Source organism: Ursus americanus, chromosome 3 (genome assembly GCF_024610735.1).
Source record: "Ursus americanus isolate L20-20 chromosome 3, mUrsAme1.1.p, whole genome shotgun sequence".
In the NCBI taxonomy this organism is placed as follows: domain Eukaryota; kingdom Metazoa; phylum Chordata; class Mammalia; order Carnivora; family Ursidae; genus Ursus; species Ursus americanus.
In genome coordinates this window covers 41028563-41046441 of record NC_142129.1, presented here as the reverse complement: position 1 = coordinate 41046441, position 17879 = coordinate 41028563, and the positions used below count along the sequence as shown (strand labels likewise).

At 42.7% G+C, this 17879-nt stretch overlaps 1 long non-coding RNA gene across 1 annotated transcript; it reads right to left on the bottom strand.

Moving 5' to 3' along the window:
* Positions 1-295: 295 nt before the first annotated feature.
* LOC123789570 (uncharacterized) lies at positions 296-16289 on the bottom strand. The gene is made up of 3 exons (XR_006778840.2): positions 13438-16289; positions 1350-1405; positions 296-558 (listed from the first exon to the last, which is right to left on the bottom strand). It is a non-coding gene; the product is annotated as an uncharacterized LOC123789570 (long non-coding RNA).
* Between the last annotated feature and the right edge of the window lie 1590 nt (positions 16290-17879).

Here is a 17879-nt window from a genome sequence, read left to right as displayed (position 1 = left end):
CCCACGCTTGAGTGTCTCCTGCATCAAACTGTACGTGATCTTTAAACCTTTTATTTCAGCTACAAGAAGTCCATCATACAGGAATACAGACTCTGCTGTCTGACCTGTGTTTGAACCCATTTCTGGACCTTAGTAGCAGTGCAATTTTTGAAAAGTCACAACTTCCTCATCTGTGAAGTAGGGAGAATACCATGAATTTTGCAGGGTTGAGGAGGGAGATGAAGTCAATAAGTGTGCCCTGTCCTGCAGCAGGCACAAGGTTGGTGGATCAGGTCCTCCATGAGAATTAGGCCCCTTCCCCCAGCTGCTTCCTCCTGGGAATGGGAGGTGAGTGGAGAGTGTCTGAAATGGCCCGACGCACTCAATCACGCACCTCTCAGCGCTGCTCTGTGGCTCCGTCTCTAAGGGACTCTTTTCTGGTGTGTCCTTTCGTCTTCTTCCATGCCTCCTCCTGCCACACAGCACACTGTCCGAGTGTCCTCGTCCCGACACCTCAGCTCAGATGCAAACACGTCTCCACAACCCTGACCTCTTCCCACAGCTTCCCCTACAAGGGACCTTGTGGAAGGAGAAACCCAAATCAACCAATCAAGACCTCCCTAACACTTTCCAGGAATGAAAAAGTTCGAAACAAACACCAAACCTCTACAGCAGACGGAAGGATCTGATGGAAAGATTTAGTCTATGCTTGAAGAGCCTAATCTAAATCAAGAGATAATCCAATATTAGAAGGTAGAAAGGATCTTTTAATTCAGAAAAACATTTAGGATTCTGGGAGAGTGGTTTTTTAAAAAGAAATAGCAGAAGCAGAATAGACTGCCCATTTTGTTAGAAAAGAAAAATGATGCAGATGAAAGACACAGAAAAATAGGGCAGAATTAGCAACATTTTTCTCTAGAAAAAGTCATATTAAACCAGCTGATTCTTTTTCTCATCTTGATCCCTTTCTAAAAATTCACATCCTGAAACTGAGGAGAGCCAATTCCATTTGATGCTCCCTTCAAAAAAGTGGAAATTAAGTTCTGAAGTAATGATAGTAGCAAATGTTTGTTGAATGCTTATCATGTTGGGATGTGAAGCACTCCCTTCTAAGTGTTTTATGTGCATCGTGATCATTTTATTACACTCTCACAATGACCATATGAAGCTGGTTAGTATTAGCCCCATCTTACAGATGAGTTAACAGAGGCACGGTGGGGCTGAATACCTTGCTCATGGTCACGTGAGTGTAAATAATGGAGCTAGGACTTGAAGTGAGTAGTTGGGCTCCAGAATCCATGCTGAGCCAGACTGCCACGCACAATGCCTCGGGGTGTGCCCTCCCCACCCTCCTGGGTGCCAGTCCTTACCCTGGAGCCAGGCAGTTCCTGTGGAGACGGTGCTCCTGGGCCACCATGCCATGCCGCTGCAAGGAAAGCAAGTGTTGATGATATCATGGAGAGCCAATGAGGCAAAGACACTTTCTTTCTGGGGGGACCCACTTGTTTGGAGAAGGGAAGAAAAATGTCAGGACTTGGACATCTCTGAATGCTTGCTTTTTGAGCAGATCGCCTTTTTGAAAAGTGTGTTCTTTATTGTGGAATGCTTTCTGTGGACACAGGATTGAGACAGTGCTTGGAAAGAGAAACAATAAAAGCTCCTGACTGAAAAACATGGAGCTAGTTTGTTCATCCCTGTTGAGCTCTATTGAGCATGCATAATAATTGAAAATAATAATTAATAATATATAATATAATAATTAATTATATAACATTGAATTGATAATATAGCATAATAATAATTAAAATCATAATTGATCATTGAAAACTAGCTGAGGAAAGATTAGGGGAGAGGAGGTAGAAAAAACACTGCATTAAATAGGTAACTGAATTCTAAAATGCTGAAGGTTAAAAGTCTAAAACCAAATTTAAAAGTAATTATATTATGTGGGATTTGACAAATTTCCCAAGCTGGCCAAATAATTTTGAAAGTACCAGTTCCGCTCAATAATACTTATTGATTCCTATACATCAGGTTGCTGTGCTTGATGCTATGAAGATGAGGACAAATCAGTGACACTTGCTTTCCTCAAGCATCATAGCAGAGAGCAGTCAACGTGTCAAAAATGCAAGGCGTGGTACATTTAGGTATGCGAATATAAAACAAAAGCACAATAAAAACAAAAACAAACTTATTTTTAAATATTAAATCAAAAGATGGAGTTAGGGGAGTAAATTATTCTGTTTGTAGCCAGGAAAAGCTTGCTGGATCCTGGCTAGGTTTTGAAGGATGAGTAGTTTACCACACAGGTAAAATGGCAGGGATTGGGTAGGAGAAGAGCATTATGGAGAAATAGAGGAGGGTGAGCCACGCCTGGTGTAGTAGGAAAACATTGTTTTGGATTTGCTAGAAGGAAGAATGTGGGAGGGAGATGGTGGTGGGGACATGAGAAAGCATTTGAGGGGGTGACAGTAAGGCGGAGAAGTTGGCTGGGGGTTACTGTACTAGTTCCAACGAAAGAACAGTTAGACTAAGCTGAGTTCAGAAAAGAAAGGAGAGCAGATTTATTGGAGAAATAATTAGGAACTGATAGTGACAAGGCTTGGAGGTAACTGCAGGACTGAGGGAGAAAGGGAGACCTGAAGGTTATGTCAGAGGTCTTGTGTGCAGGTGACCAGAAGGACGATGGTGCTGGAAGGGTGGCTGAGGCTGTCTATGGAGGACAAGGTATGAGAAGTGAGGCTGAGGACCAGGTCCTGCAGAAGAGAAGCCAGGAATAGGTGAAGAGTCCATCTAGAAAGGACTAGGTTTGAGGCAGCGGCTGAGACCTTACAACTGTTCTTTGCCATTGAAACACCTTCTGAAAAATGAAAAAATATGGAGTCCACCATGGTGGACAGACTGTAAGGTGGCTTCCATGACCTTCAACCCCTAGTGTTCATACCTATGTAATTCTCTCCCTTTGAGTCCAGGCAGGACCTGTGACTCGCTTCTAACCAACAGAATATGACAACGGTGATGGTTGTCACTCCCATGACTATGTTATATTATGAAAGACTGTCTTACTAATGGAGTCTACTGGCTGGAGATTCTCCTTGCTGGCTTGATGAAGTCAGTGACCATGTGGAGGGATTGCAAGCAGCCTCTAAGAGTTGAGAATGGCCTCGTCTGACAGCCAGCAAGAAGTCAGGTCCCTCAGTCCTATAATTGCAAGGAAATGAATTCTACCCAACAGCCTGAATGAGCCTGGAAGTGGATTCTTTCCTAGTCAAGCTTCAGATGAGAATATAGCTCAGTTAATACCTTGATTGCAGGGTTGTGAGACCCAAAGCAGAAGGTCCAACTAAGCCATGCCCAGATTCTTGACCCATGGAAACTATATAATATATGCATGTTGTTTTAATTCACACACTTGGTGGTAATTTGTTACGGTAACAATGGGAAACTAATAGAGTCACACTGCAGGAAGCACCCAGAGTAAAACTCTAAGTACTCTCAAGGGTTTTGAGGACCAGGAGGAAAGCAAGGAAAAAAGGAAAAAGAAGCAGGTCAAGGAGGCCACTCCTGAAGTGGTGGGAGAAGGCTGGCTCAGGGCTGGCTGCCCAGCTGGGGACCCGTGGGGAGCCACATGCAGCCTCTTTCTGGCCTCTCTACCTCTGGGGGCCTTGGGGCTTCTCACAAAATGAAGGCCATCTCGTATGGCCCCTGACATTTGTGCAGGTGGGGAGGAGGGTCCGCATGCTGACATCTGTGCTGTGGGGTGGAGTGTCTACCTCTCAGGGAAAATGCTACATCCCTGCAGGAACAAAAACTAGACCCTGGAACAGCATAGACCTCTCTGCCTGAAGCAGGCCACACCTGTATCTTTTCTGCATGGCAGACACAGACCACTGGGTCTCCTCTGATTCCAGGCACCCCTTCCTGTTCTCTTTCAGAGCTGTGTAGTTCATGGGTCTACAAGGAAAGAAAACTCCTCTACTCCTTCCTTATCTTTCCCCCCTTCTTGTGCTCAGAACCTATACTACTTTCAACTATTCAGATGCAATTCGGTGCTATTTTAGGTAAAATTTTTAGGGGAACTGAGCCATATTTATTTATTTATTTATTTTTTATTATTTTTTTTATAATGATTTTTTATTATATTATGTTAGTCACCATACAGTACATCCCCGGTTTCCGATGTAAGGCTCGATGATTCATTAGTTGTGTATAACACCCAGTGCACCATGCAATACGTGCCCTCCTTACTACCCATCACCGTGAGCCATTTTTATACCCAGAAACACACACACACAGACAGAGTGCCAATGCCCATTACGGAATGATTGGGTCCTATCTGTAAGTTATTATGTGAAAGATAATCATTACTTTGCTTAAAACCCTGCCTTGATTGCTTGTTATTATGTGAAAGCACGGTAAGGAAACCCATTTTTGCCAGGAAATGTAAAATGCTTAAAGTCCAAATCTTAGTTACTGACAGCCACTAGCAACCCTCATGGAAGAAAAAGAGCTCTGTCCCAACTCACTTTTTGGTTAAATAAGAATGAAAGCTCCTGTTTGTTGGAGGATGCCAGGCCCTGTGCTAAGTACTTGGTGCACTTTATCTCCTGCAATCCTTACAAGGACACAGAAGAGTAAATATTACCATCTGCAAGTGAGGGAAGGAAGGAGAATCTTGGGCTTGGGCAGGTCAGAGTGAGTGCCCAGCTGGACAGCTCCCAACCCATGCCTCTCTCCACCACACTGGAAGACAGCAGGGTCAACACGACACCAACAGTGTTCATTCTTCTCTGCCCCAACTTAGATATACAATTCCTGAAGACAGAGTCAAAGGCTACGTGGCCACAAGAAAGCTTTCCTTGGTTTTTAAAAGATCAGAGACTCTGTGCAGCAAGCAGTGTGCATGCAGGCAGAGTCGATCCTGCCTACGGGGAACCAGCTGCCTGCAACCCAGCACCTTCAAGAGTGTCCACCAACAAGGCTCCCCCCGAGACATGGGCCCTCTCCAACCCAGCACTTGTGGACATGGAGGTGGAGGTTGGGCCTGTCGTGTTCTCCTTGGTAAACTCAGCGCTGAGCACAGAGGAAGCCCTCTGGCAATGTTTGTTAAACAACTGAATGAGTAAATGGATGGATAGATACATGAATGGATGGATGGATTGACAGACAGGTGGACAATAAGGAAAGACAAGTGGATTAATGGATGGATGAGTGGATGCAACAAAACCCAGCTCAAGAGAAGGAGAGAAATAAGGCCGGCTCCTTTTAAATCATGCTCCTCATCTCTGGCCAGGGACCCCTGGGCATCCCAGACCTAAAATGCAAAATGTCAGTAAGGAATACATGGTTTTCCCCGTTATTGTCTCAAGCCACGTGCTTCCAAGATAAATTTTAAAAGTGAAAGTAAACAAAGGATGTTTATTTTATTAAGCATCAAGTCAAAGAGTCTTTTTAAACATCAGCCAATTGAAAGACAGCTAATATTCCTGTCTTGTTGAATTCTTCAGACAGGGCCTTGAAGACTTAGCCCCTGAATGGGCATGTAGGGAGCTTGCAAAAAGGCACATTTCAAGAAGTAGCACAGAATCTTGCTGTGATCCTGCCTGAATACTAACAAATTAATAAATTAAGCCAATCCAGGCCTGCAAAATGCCTAGCTAGACATTCAAATACCATGGCTCCAAGCCTCTCAGCCTTATCTGCATTCTGGAAGTGTAACCCGAGCCACTGGCAAGCAGGCTCCCCAGAACTGATCTTTTGATACTGAGATGGCAAATGGGGTAATGACCTCAAACCTGCTCCATGGCTACAGGGCATGCCGTTCTGTGCCCAAAGGAGGGGCACATTTTCCTGCCCTCTTGAATGGAGCTGTGACCGTATCCTGCCGTGTCTCCTGTCTACCAAATGCATCCCTCAGAGGCCAAAGAAGCTGGTGACCAGAGAAGCAGAGGTCATCATTAGCGAGAAAGGCTTCTTTGTTGTGAAGTCCCTTTGGATAGGGACATCTGCCAAACTGGCCGCATGAAGCTGAGGACCAGCCATGGTGCTCCAGAGGGAAGCAAACAATGATATACAAACTTTTTCCACCAGGCTTGATCCTTAGAGAAATCCGTTTCCAGATGTGGCCTTTCATCGGCTTCCTACTGAGAGACCTCAAGGCGCCTAAGCCACGTTCTATACCATATGGATCATCTAACACAAATAGTGTCTAATGACAGTGACTCTCAGTTATCCAGAAGCTATTCGTTTAGTGGGTGGGTTAGCCAGAACCTCAGCTCCCTCTTCCCCTCCATGGCTGGCCTGGTTTGTACTGCCATTCAGCTCCTCCCCAGAGGAGGCCCAAACAAGGCTTGGTGGGCTTCCTTCCTGTTGGCATCTGTAGGAGTCTAAAAAGTCAGTGTCAGGAGACCTTATCCCATTACCCATTCCAAACCTCTCATTTTACAGATGAGGAAAATGAGGCACAGACTGGAGAAGTTAGTGGCTGACCTGGATTTCTAGACCAGCGTTCTCCCCATCATGCCTAGCTCCAGCTGAAAACATAATTATAGGTTAAGAAAGGTTGAAATCAATGGTAACCAGGGTTTGGGGACTCATGTCTTCTTTATTCATCTATTCTTCACTCAGTAACTTCCCATTTCCAATATCAAGTCTGAAGATAGAGGCCTGGGATGGGAACAGAAAATGGATTTCTTCTTGAAGACCAAAGCTGATCAACTGTCAGTAGCTGCCTGGAGACCGATATGGAGGAGGATGTAGAGTGCCATGAGTGATAAGAGATGTCCTTCTTGGACAAAGGAGTGGAGAAATACCACTAGCCACTGACTTGCATGTGAAGACCCACCATAATCTGGCCCCACTTTACTCATCTAACCTCATTTTTCCTCTCTCCCAAACAAGGTCCTCTGCTGGGGTCAGAATCCGGCTCAACCTTCCCACTGAACCACATCTGTCTTTCTTACTCCTGCTCTCTTCTTTTGTGTTTTCCTGTCCTTGATTCTCTCCATTCATCAAATCAAATCACAACACCCATTTCTCTGCAGAGCCTTCTTGACTACCACAGCCCACACAGATATCAACTGTGTTGCGACAGACCACCCAAACATAAATCACAGTCTTGATCTGGGTGAGTTCCTATGTGCTAGTCTTTTCTCCCCAACTAGCTACCTAAGAATAGTGGAGACACAATCAGTTTTCAATAATTGACAGTAAAATCAAGGTGAATAGCGAATATAGTTTAAAGTTTTAAATGTACGTGTATATTTTATTACAGTTAGACAACAAGTGGGACTTGGGGACTCCCTCTCCTTTGATTCTTTCCTTCTCGTTCATCAGGCACAACCTCCTTCAAAACTCAATCATAGTGACATTCAGACAAAAGCAGCATTTTCTAAAAACCAAACTCAAGTGCATGCCTAAGCAAATCAGTTTGATATAAATTCTTGGCATTTCAATAAGTCAAAGAAAGAGATTTTTAAGCCTCCCAAGTATAGTCTTTACTCAAGCTAAGCAGATGTTAACTGTCATTTCTTCTAGATTTAGTCCTCGGAACTTAGCAAGGAAGTCAGATATAGATAATATTCCTAAAAATTTTTGCTTTAGTTTTTATCCAAAAGTGTTCATAACTTCTTCCCCTTAACACAAACCCACAAGTTTTTCTTACCAAAAAAGAAAACACAACAATTACCACCATATTATTTGGAATAAAAATAATACTAAATTGATGTATTATTTATACAGTGGCCATCTCTGAGAAACTCGGGGATTTGTATGAGAGCTTGGGGGCAATAAAATAAATATTCAGAATCTTTTACCATTATTTAAGGCCTCCTCACGTATTTTTCTAATTTCTTTTCAGGTTATACCATCAGTGTTTGCTAACAGAACTGGCTGGTAGATAATCGAAGCCCCTTCCTCTCCATCACCCACCACCTGCCCCAGCAATATTCCTTCATTTCCCACTTTGAGTGACAGTATGGACAGAACCTTTGAGCTATTTTCCTGGCCACAACCTATGCTCCCCTAGATAAGTAGGAAGGTCCCCTCAACCAAATCATACTAAGTCACCCAGCATCTCCACTGCCCCAGGCTTGGGAAAGTTTGCCCCATGTACACTCAGCTTTTTAGGGTTCGAAATCTTTTTTTTTTTTTTAAGCTTATTTATAATTGATGGGTCAGTTCATCCCCTCCATATCATGAAAAGCCAGGGAGAGAAAAGGAAGGCCTCTTGCACTGGGCCAGAAACGGGCAAGCTGACGGAGGGTTTCTCTGCACACACCCACACCCACGGCTCAGGGACACGTGAGGGACTCAGGCTCCCCTCAGGTGGTGGGGCAGGGCACTTTGAAGAGGAGGCCTAGAAGGAAGGACTGTGAGCCCACCTTGCCCCAGAGTCAGAGCTCCTGTGCTTTAGTCTACACCGTGGGACACACTGAAGTTCTGAGTCACCTGATGACATAAAAAAGGCCCTTCTGCTTTTAAAGATGGGAAAACTACTGACCTAATGAATGTCTCATTGCCTTAGAATTCCGGGGTACTGAAGACACCTTTTCACCTTGGGAGCGATAAGATATGGTGGATATAGAAACTAGGAACAAAGATTATTTGGGTCAATTTTTCTCCATAAAATAAAAGAAACTATGAGGGTAAAATTTCAACAAACCTTTGCTAAGAAGTCTAAAAAGAGAGTCTCATAGATTTTTGTTTTTCAAATGACAAAATGTCGGAGACAAACATTTTTGGAACCCATGGAAACTTCTTATCATCCCAGGTAAGAGCACTGAACACAGACAAAAGCCAAAGCAAAAAACCCTCCTAGCTACTATCACCGTCATCTCAAAAAGTCAAAACTTTTTAAAAGGGACTGTTTGCCACAAGAGACATGAGCAGGACATAAACTCAAGAGAGAGGACAGTCCTCTGAAAGAGGCTTATTTCCCTGAAAAGTGCAGCACACGGCCTTATTTTTCTCTCTTGCCATGGTCAGGTGGATGTGCCATCAGGTCCTCGTTCTTGGAACCTATTGTCCTGGGGGTGGCGGGAGATTCACAGAGGAGGGAGAGGACTGGGGTCACAGAGCCCCACGTGTGTTTCCCAGGCCCTTCTCTCTCTCCTGTGACTGGCTAGAGGGCCTCTGAGTGTCTGAACGTCTGGAGCCTTGCTCGCTCGTTCCGTCAAGTCTGGCCGGAGTCTGGGAGCCAGCGTGGCAGTGTTTGTGGAGCCAAAGTGGAGATTAAGTCATGTTTTAGAGGTGACCTCTGTCCACCCTTTCTGCAGTCACTCCCTCCCCTCCGGGCCTCACTCCCCAGCAATTCCCCACCTAGATGCTTTTGTTCTGGATGAGCCCCTCCCTGCTAACGCAAGACCCAACACGGTCCCGCACACCCACCATCACCTTCCGACCCCCCACCCACCCCCACAGTGGCCTTCTCCTCAAATGGACCTGGTCTTTGTTGTTGTAATTAGATTATCTCTGCCTTAGGGACCTAAGGGACAGTCCCCAGCAGCCCTGGCTGGAAAGGCAGGTCGCATAATCCCTGTTATCAAGAGGCTTGTCATTTAGCATGTAGATCAACTAATTCTTTCGATACCAGGGGAGCAATTGTGCATCTTAATATTGATTTTTTTTGAGATACAATCGCCTACATTCCTGAGTCAGACTCACTTACTGAAGCTAAAAGGTTCCACTTACTATATTATGAAACTACCCCCACCCCCATCACACGCTTCATCCCAATTTAATGTTACAAAATTGGACAAATCTGAAGGGCTTTGTGTTTTTCCACTTGGTCCAATTTCAGAAGGAGCATCTAGTTGAGAAGAAACAGAAAAAATAATTCGGGCTGTTTTAAGACAGCATGTGTGCTTGTGTTTGGGGTAGCGGGTGGGGGCATATTCTGCCATTCCTCACCGCCCACCTGACCAGCGCATGCTTTCTCTACTCCCCAAACTTTGTGGTGTAGTGACATTGGGCTCTTAATTTAATGAAGCCAGCTTATCAGATTTCTATGTTTCAGGATGAATTAGGAAGCTGGGCTTTCAAATTAAGCTGGGGGCATTTTTTTATTACATGCCCTTCCAAGGCAGTAAGAGTCAGAGAAAGAAGAATTTTGAGCTACAGCAGTAAGAAAAAATGCTACCTCCTCAAAGGTCAACAATGCACTCAGATTTGGGACAGGCAGAGGTGTGGATTCTATATTATGAAGGAATATGAGGCAAAGGAAGTAGCAGTCAAGAGCCGGATATAAAATTTGTTCCACTCAGAAGGTTCAGTGTCCTGAAATGCAAGGGTGCCTACTGGAGGAAAGCTACCAATCGGGATGGCTCTTTCCACCGCTTAGGATCGGCCATGGGTCTGGCAGTGTTCCAGAGTATGTGCTGTATTTTTACACATATTGTCCCACTTCATTCTCACAGCAAGAGTGTGAGATGTGTTCTGTTAATTATGTCCATCTTACAGATGTAACTACTGAGGCCAAGAAAGATGATAGGAGTTGCTCAAATTCCAGAAGCCAACAAGTAGCAGAGGCAGATTCCAACCAAGGCGGCCTAATTTCTAAACTTGCAGGCCTACTGGGAAACTGCTTTTCATGCTTTGCTGGTTGATAAGGGGTGCATTCATTTGTTCCATTATCTATGCATTCATTCTGAGATGATTGCTCATCTTCTGCATCCTAGGTGCCAAGGAGAGAAAAGAATGCACAGTGCAGGGCAAGAGACAGACACAAATAAATAAATGAATAAATAATGTACCATCAAAGTGATGCCTGCTTCCCTTGGGAAAGGAATGAAATTCAGGAGGCATTCTGAAGAGGGGTCTTAAAGATTTCACAGAAGATTTTAGAGTTTAAGTGGTTTTGTTTTGAAATTCGTTCAAACAATTAGATGTGCTTGAGAGAGAATGAGAAATGAGGTAAGAGATTCTCATTTTAAGTCTGTTCTGTACACAAGCTAATGTTGTCATGTTACTTCCCTTTGTATTTATGTGAAATCTTCTATCTCGTGGGCTTTATGTGCATATTGATGTTTTACTGCTTGCAAAGTGAAATTAAATCTTTAAACAGGAGAGCAAATGTAGCAGATTTCAAAACACTCTCAACAGAGATCTGCACTGTTCTGGGGACAAGATACTAATATATGACTTCGTTGTCGTTACTCTGTGCTTAAGAAAGGAAGAGTTATATTTACTTTTTGTTTTGTAATCATAATACAGTGTGTGGTTAAGCACACTTGTAGATTTCTGTCCTAAAACTTCTAACTTTAATTGCATTGTTTTGCTTACCTACCTCTCATGCTATTGAACTGCAAAGTCTTTGTGGAACATAACGTAGGGGCCTAGTTCAGTGTCTGGCCTATAGTAGGCGCTCAAGAAGTGTTTGTTAAAACAGAACATTGACTGCATGAATGAATGAATGAACTAATGCTTGTAAAAATTCTCCTTGAAGTGAATGCTATACCCATTGTACCATGGCCATATCATACTTTTCTGGACGAGTCCTGACTTGAAATATTCTCTTGTCCTCACAACCACCAAAATGGCCATTTTAATATTTGAGCATCATCTATCAGCTTGCTTCTAGTGCCCAAAAACAATTACCATGATCCTTTGTCAGAATCACGGGTCCCACTATCTCACACCATACACAAAAATAAACTCCAAATGGATGAAAGACCTCGATGTGAGACAGGAATCCATCAAAATCCTAGAGGAGAACATAGGCAGCAACCTCTACGACATCAGCCAAAGCAACCTTTTTCATGACACATCCCCAAAGGCAAGAGAAACAAAAGATAAAATGAATTTATGGGACTTCATCAAGATTAATAGTTTCTGCACAGCCAAGGAAACAGTCAGAAAAACTAAGAGGCAGCCCACGGAATGGGAGAATATATTTGCAAATGACACTACAGATAAAGGACTGGTATCCAAGATCTACAAAGAACTTCTCAAACTCAATACACGAGAAACAAATAAACAAATCGAAAAATGGGCAGAAGATATGAACAGACACTTTTCCAATGAAGACATACAAATGGCTAACAGACACATGAAAAAATGTTCAAAATCATTAGCCATCAAGGAAATTCAAATCAAAACCACACTGAGATACCACCTTACGCCAGTTAGAATGGCAAAAATAGACAAGGCAAGAAACAACAATTGTTGGAGAGGATGTGGAGAAAGCGGATCCCTCCTACATTGTTGGTGGGAATGCAAGTTGGTACAGCCACTCTGGAAAACAGTGTGGAGGTCCCTTAAAAAGTTAAAAATTGAGCTCCCCTATGATCCAGTCATTGCACTACTGGGTGTTTACCCCAAAGATACAGACGTAGTGAAGAGAAGGGCCATATGCACCCCAATGTTCATAGCAGCAATGTCCACAATAGCTAAATCGTGGAAGGAGCCGAGATGCCCTTCAACAGATGACTGGATTAAGAAGTTGTGGTCCATATATACAATGGAATATTACTCAGCTATCAGAAAGAATGAGTTCTCAACATTTGCTACAACATGGATGGCACTGGAGGAGATAATGCTAAGTGAAATAAGTCAAGCAGAGAAAGACAACTATCATAAGATTTCTCTCATCTATGGAACCTAAGAACTAGGATGATCGGTAGGGGAAGAAAGGGATAAAGAAAGGGGGGGTAATCAGAAGGGGGAATGAAACATGAGAGACTATGGACTATGAGAAACAAACTGAGGGCCTCAGAGGGGAGGGGAGTGGGGGAATGGGATAGGCTGGTGATGGGTAGTAAGGAGGGCACGTATTGCATGGTGCACTGGGTGTTATACACAACTAATGAATCATCGAGCCTTACATCGGAAACCGGGGATGTACTGTATGGTGACTAACATAATATAATAAAAAAAAAAAAAAAAAGAAGAATCACGGGTCCCATTGTTCCTGTTGGGAAACAAAGCTGCCACAGTAACAAATAAACTATATTCTTGAGCGAGAAGGTAGACACCATTAGGGGGTGTGAAAATGAGGAGCTAGAAGCACAATCCAACAATTTGGGTTCCAATAGGCTTTGGTGTTGTCATTAAGAAAAAAGAGTACTTTACATGACAACATTTATTCATTGATTAGCAAACACTATTAAATGTTCCAAGATCTCATTTCTGCCCTTAGAGATTCCATGTTTTCGTTAATATTTTCCTCAAATAATGAACATGTGTTGATTGTAAGAAATCTTATACAAAGCTTTGGTAAGAATTTGACTGAAAATACTTGTCAGCCTTGTTCATCACATTATATTTGTCAAACATGAATTCTGTCATTTTAGAGGCCCAGACATTGAAGAAAGCATAGCGCAGTAGTAGGAAAGGCGCACTCCAGGCCTGCAGCTGACATCTGTCATATTCTTGCCAGCCCATCAACTTTTAAAAGACCTCCCTTTATTAGCTGACATATCTGTTTCTCCCAGTGTAGAAGTTAGAGCTGAAGTTACTCACCTCCCTTGCAGCTAGAACACAGCATGTAACACAGGCGTCCTCCAATCAGGGACACTTGGAAAAGACTTCTTTCCAGAAGATCCTGTTACAGAAATGGCTTCAAAACAGGAGGAAGAAGTTGGTGCATTAGAAGCGAATCTCAGGTGCTCGGCAGAGGCAGAGTTAGTGGTCTCCTCGTCAGGCCATTCTCTCTGCAGGGTTTGGATATTGCTTCCAGAAACTGAGTTTCCCTCCCTTTCCTCTAGCCCTCCCCCCAATTCTGTGAGTTTCCTCATATCCTTCAATAAATCCTTCTGCTTAAATGCATATAATGAAATCTGGTTGCTTTGCAGCTAGGAACATGGACTATTACAAAAGATGACATCCAATTATAAAAACGATCTTGACACTCACAGCGAATACATTACCTGGGAAGTCCAGGGTGATCTCTGAGTGTGTCTGCAAGTGTCCAAACAATGGGAAAGAAAGTTAAACTAGTTCAATCAGACCGCAATCCTAGCAATTGTTTGTCAGAATATGGTTAGGATTCATTTGTTGAACATATTGTTATACTTACTCAAACTGTTTGGAAAATAATCCTGAGCTTCCTGTTATTTTTTTTTAAGATTTTATTTATTTATTTGACAAAGAGACAGCCAGCGAGAGATGGAACACAAGCAGGGAGAGTGGGAGAGAAAGAAGCAGGCTCCCTGCAGAGAAGCCTGATGTGGGGCTTGATCCCAGAACGCCGGGATCACATCCTGAGCCAAAGGCAGCCGCTTAATGACTGCGCTGCCCAGGCGCCCCCTGAGCTTCCTGTTATTTAAGAAAATATTGATTTGGAATAAGCAAACGCTTGTTTCCCAACCTGGCTGAATCTGTTTCCCAGCTTTAACACTGGGCTAAGTTCTAGTGTTTTATGCATCTGTAATACCTTTGTATGAGTTTGCTTGGGCTGCTATAACAAAATACCTCAGAGTGGGTGGCTGAGACAATAGAAATTTATTTTCTCGCAGTTTTGGAGGCCAGAAGTCCGAGATCCAGTCCAAGATTAGAAGTCAGCAGGTCTGGCTTCTTCTGAAGCCTCTCTCCTTGGCTCGCAGCTGTCCTCCATCTCTCTGAGTCCATGCATGGTGTTTCCCTTGTGCAGGTGCACATCTTGCACTGATCTCTTCCTAAAAGGACAGCTGCCATATTGGATCAGCACCCACCCATATGAACTCATTTTACCTTAATTACTTCTTTAATGGTCCTATCTCCGAATACAGTCATATTCTGAAGCCCCGGTTGTTAGGATTTCAACGAATGAACTTGCAGGGGAAGAGGACACAATTTAGCCCATAACACTTGTGTTCATCTAAATTGTTTAAATCTCAGGCTGATTTGGAGACGCTAAGTTCAAAAGTTACCACTACTTCTGTTTAGTTTAACATAAATCTTTACAGTGAAATAATCCATCGATTATTACATAAAAGCTCTGTTTTAGAAAGCAAGGTTAGACCTCTGCTTCCCCACACCCTTCTTCTTCCATCCTTCAAAGTTTACTTTTTAAGTAATTAAAGTAAAAATGTCTAAACAGCTTTTAAAGTCTGATCTTTTCCACAGAGTTGTCCTCATTCTTCAATCCCCCACTAAAATCCTACTTTTACACAAGCTCTCCCCTGATCGTCCCCAGCTGGAGGCGCTTTCTCTCCTTCGGGAGTCTGAGAGTACCAGTTAAAAGGCAGAGATTGGCAGAATGGACAAAAAATATGATGCAACTATATATGCTATCTACAAGAGAGACACTTTAGACTCAAAGACACAAATAGTTTGAACATAGTAGGATGGGAAAAATTATACCATGCAAACACTAACCAAAAGATTGTTGGAGTGGCTATCCTAATATCAGACAAAATGGACTTTAATACAAAATTGTTACCAGAGACAAAGAAGGACATTTCACAATGATAAAAGGATAAATCCATTAAGAAGATATGACAATTACAAACATATAGGCACCTAACAATAGAACCCCAAAATATAGGAGTAAAAACTGTCAAAGTTGAAGGAGAAATAGACAACCCAAAAATAATAGTTGGAGACTTTGAGACCCTACTTTCAATTAAGAATAGAACAACTACGCAGAAGATCAACAAGCAAACAGAAGACTTGAACAACATTACCAAAAAAATGGGCTTAACAGACGTCTATGGAACACTTCAACCATTAACAACAGACTACACGTGCTTCTTAATATATATAGAAAATTCTCCATGAGACACCATATGTTAGGCCATAAAATAAGTCTCAATAAGTTTTAAATGATTGAACCACACAAAGTATGTTTTCTGATCTAATGGAATGAAAATACAGAGAAATAACAGGAGGACTTTGGGGAATTAAAAAATATGTGGACATTGACACCCTCCTAAATAACCAGTGAGTCAAAGAAGAAAGCACAAGGGAAATTAGAAAATATTTTGGTTAGTAGTACATTTCGGGTTGCTTTTCCAAAACTAAGCTATTGGGCTAGAAAATTGCCCATCTTATTCATCAAAAGAAAAATCCAGTGGATCATTACTTCCTGGTTATCTGGCAATATGGGAGAATCATAATGAATGAATCAGAATTTCTGTCCTAACAAATCCCTCCAGTTCTGCTTTGATTCCTCATGTCTCCATTTCTTTTATCAATGTGTGGAGGAGAAAAGCTATGAACCAGAAGTGGCAGCTTGCACTTTGAGAATGATTATAACACTTAAAATTTACTGCCTCTGTCAAAAAAGTTTGACGGTAAATACAACATAGTAGTCACAATAAAGTAGAGCAATGATCCATAATCCTATTTTCATGTCTATTATAAAGATTAAATATGTGTCTTATCCAAGACAATCTACATTTATTAATGGACAAGTGTAAACAGTAATATGAGTTTACCTTACAAGAAGGTTTGGGTTTCACACTTGCATTCTATGGTAAGGATCCAGACTCATTCAGCTCTGAAAACTCCGGGTCTTTCCTAAAATAACAATGATTACTCTTCAGGAAAGAATCACCAACAAAGTCTACACTTAGGAAGGTACGAATTGTCTTCTACACTGCACACATGTTTCACTTTTAGACCTGATATATCAACACCATAGATGGATATTTTGATGAATTATACAGGCTTATCAAGTTCTTTGATGATCTTGGGTGAAAAAGTAAAGCAATTCAAAGATTCAGTCTGGACTAAATACTGTAGCCTAATAGATCAAAAAGCCTGCAGGAAACCAAGCTGTGGAAAAGTAATAATGTAAATAAAAATGTGATTTCAATCCCTGCTTGGCGACTGTCCTCGCTCTGGCCACCAAGGCTCGGTGCCATCAGATGCATTAATGCTGAGACACTGGTCACTCATGGGGGGAGGGGAGATGGTGAAAGCTTTTGTGCCAGTACATCAGAGGGGAACTGCTTATGAGCCTGAAGTGCATTCGGCTGATGCATCAGACATCAGTTACTGAAGAAGCAGAGGTGATGAACTTCCTTTAGCATTGCCCTGACCTAAGGGGATAAACGCATGCCAATGTGCTGAGTTACTTCAACAATGCAAATGACATCCAATGTCAAAATGCCACAGGGCTGCACCGTATTCCAAGGCTCGGACTGGGTTTCCAGGAGACTAACTTAAGGTGATGGGATTTCTGAAGCGTTTGCAGAGATCGCAGCCCTCCCCTAGCCCGCACCCTCACCACTCTCATTGTTGGAAGAGCAGAGTAACATTTGTCCTGGGAAACAATGATGGATGATCCCCAAAGCCCAATGCATATAAACAGTGCTGGTGTCACAGGCTGGGCTGGTGACAGAGCAAGGTATGGGAGGGAACCGAGAAGACATTGGCAAGGAATTTCTGTTCTCCTGTTCTCTCTTCCTATTCTCCTGCTAAGCCATTTTCAACTGCTGACGCCCCAGAGGGTTTAGGACTTTGGCTGGAGAAAGCATGGGAATGAGCATCTGAAATCTAGGATTCCAAGCCCTTTGTTCAGAGTTGGAGATCTTCCTAGAGCAGGGAACTTTAATAGCATTGGATCAAGAGCTAGGGCACTGGAGTCAGACAACCTCGTTTCAGATTCTGATTTGTCACTTAATGGCTGTGCAAACTTGTCAAAGTTGCTTAACTTCTCTGAGTCTAGTTCCCTCATTACAAAGAGGACTTAATAATAATATCTATCAGAATTAATGAGGATTAGGTTGATCTGCAAGTACCAGGAAACCTAAGATAACAGTGGTTTTAATGAGACAGAAGCCTATTTCTCTCCCATATAACACAGCAGTGCAGGCCTGCTATGGAGACCCCACACAATGAAGCAGGTGGTCTTCCACCTAGTTGCTCCACAATCTTCAATGGTGGTTTCCATTCTAGCCCAAGATGCATCTTGGATTGCAGCCCCAGTCCTCACACTCATATTCCACACAGAAGTAGGATCCCAGGAAAGAAGAGAA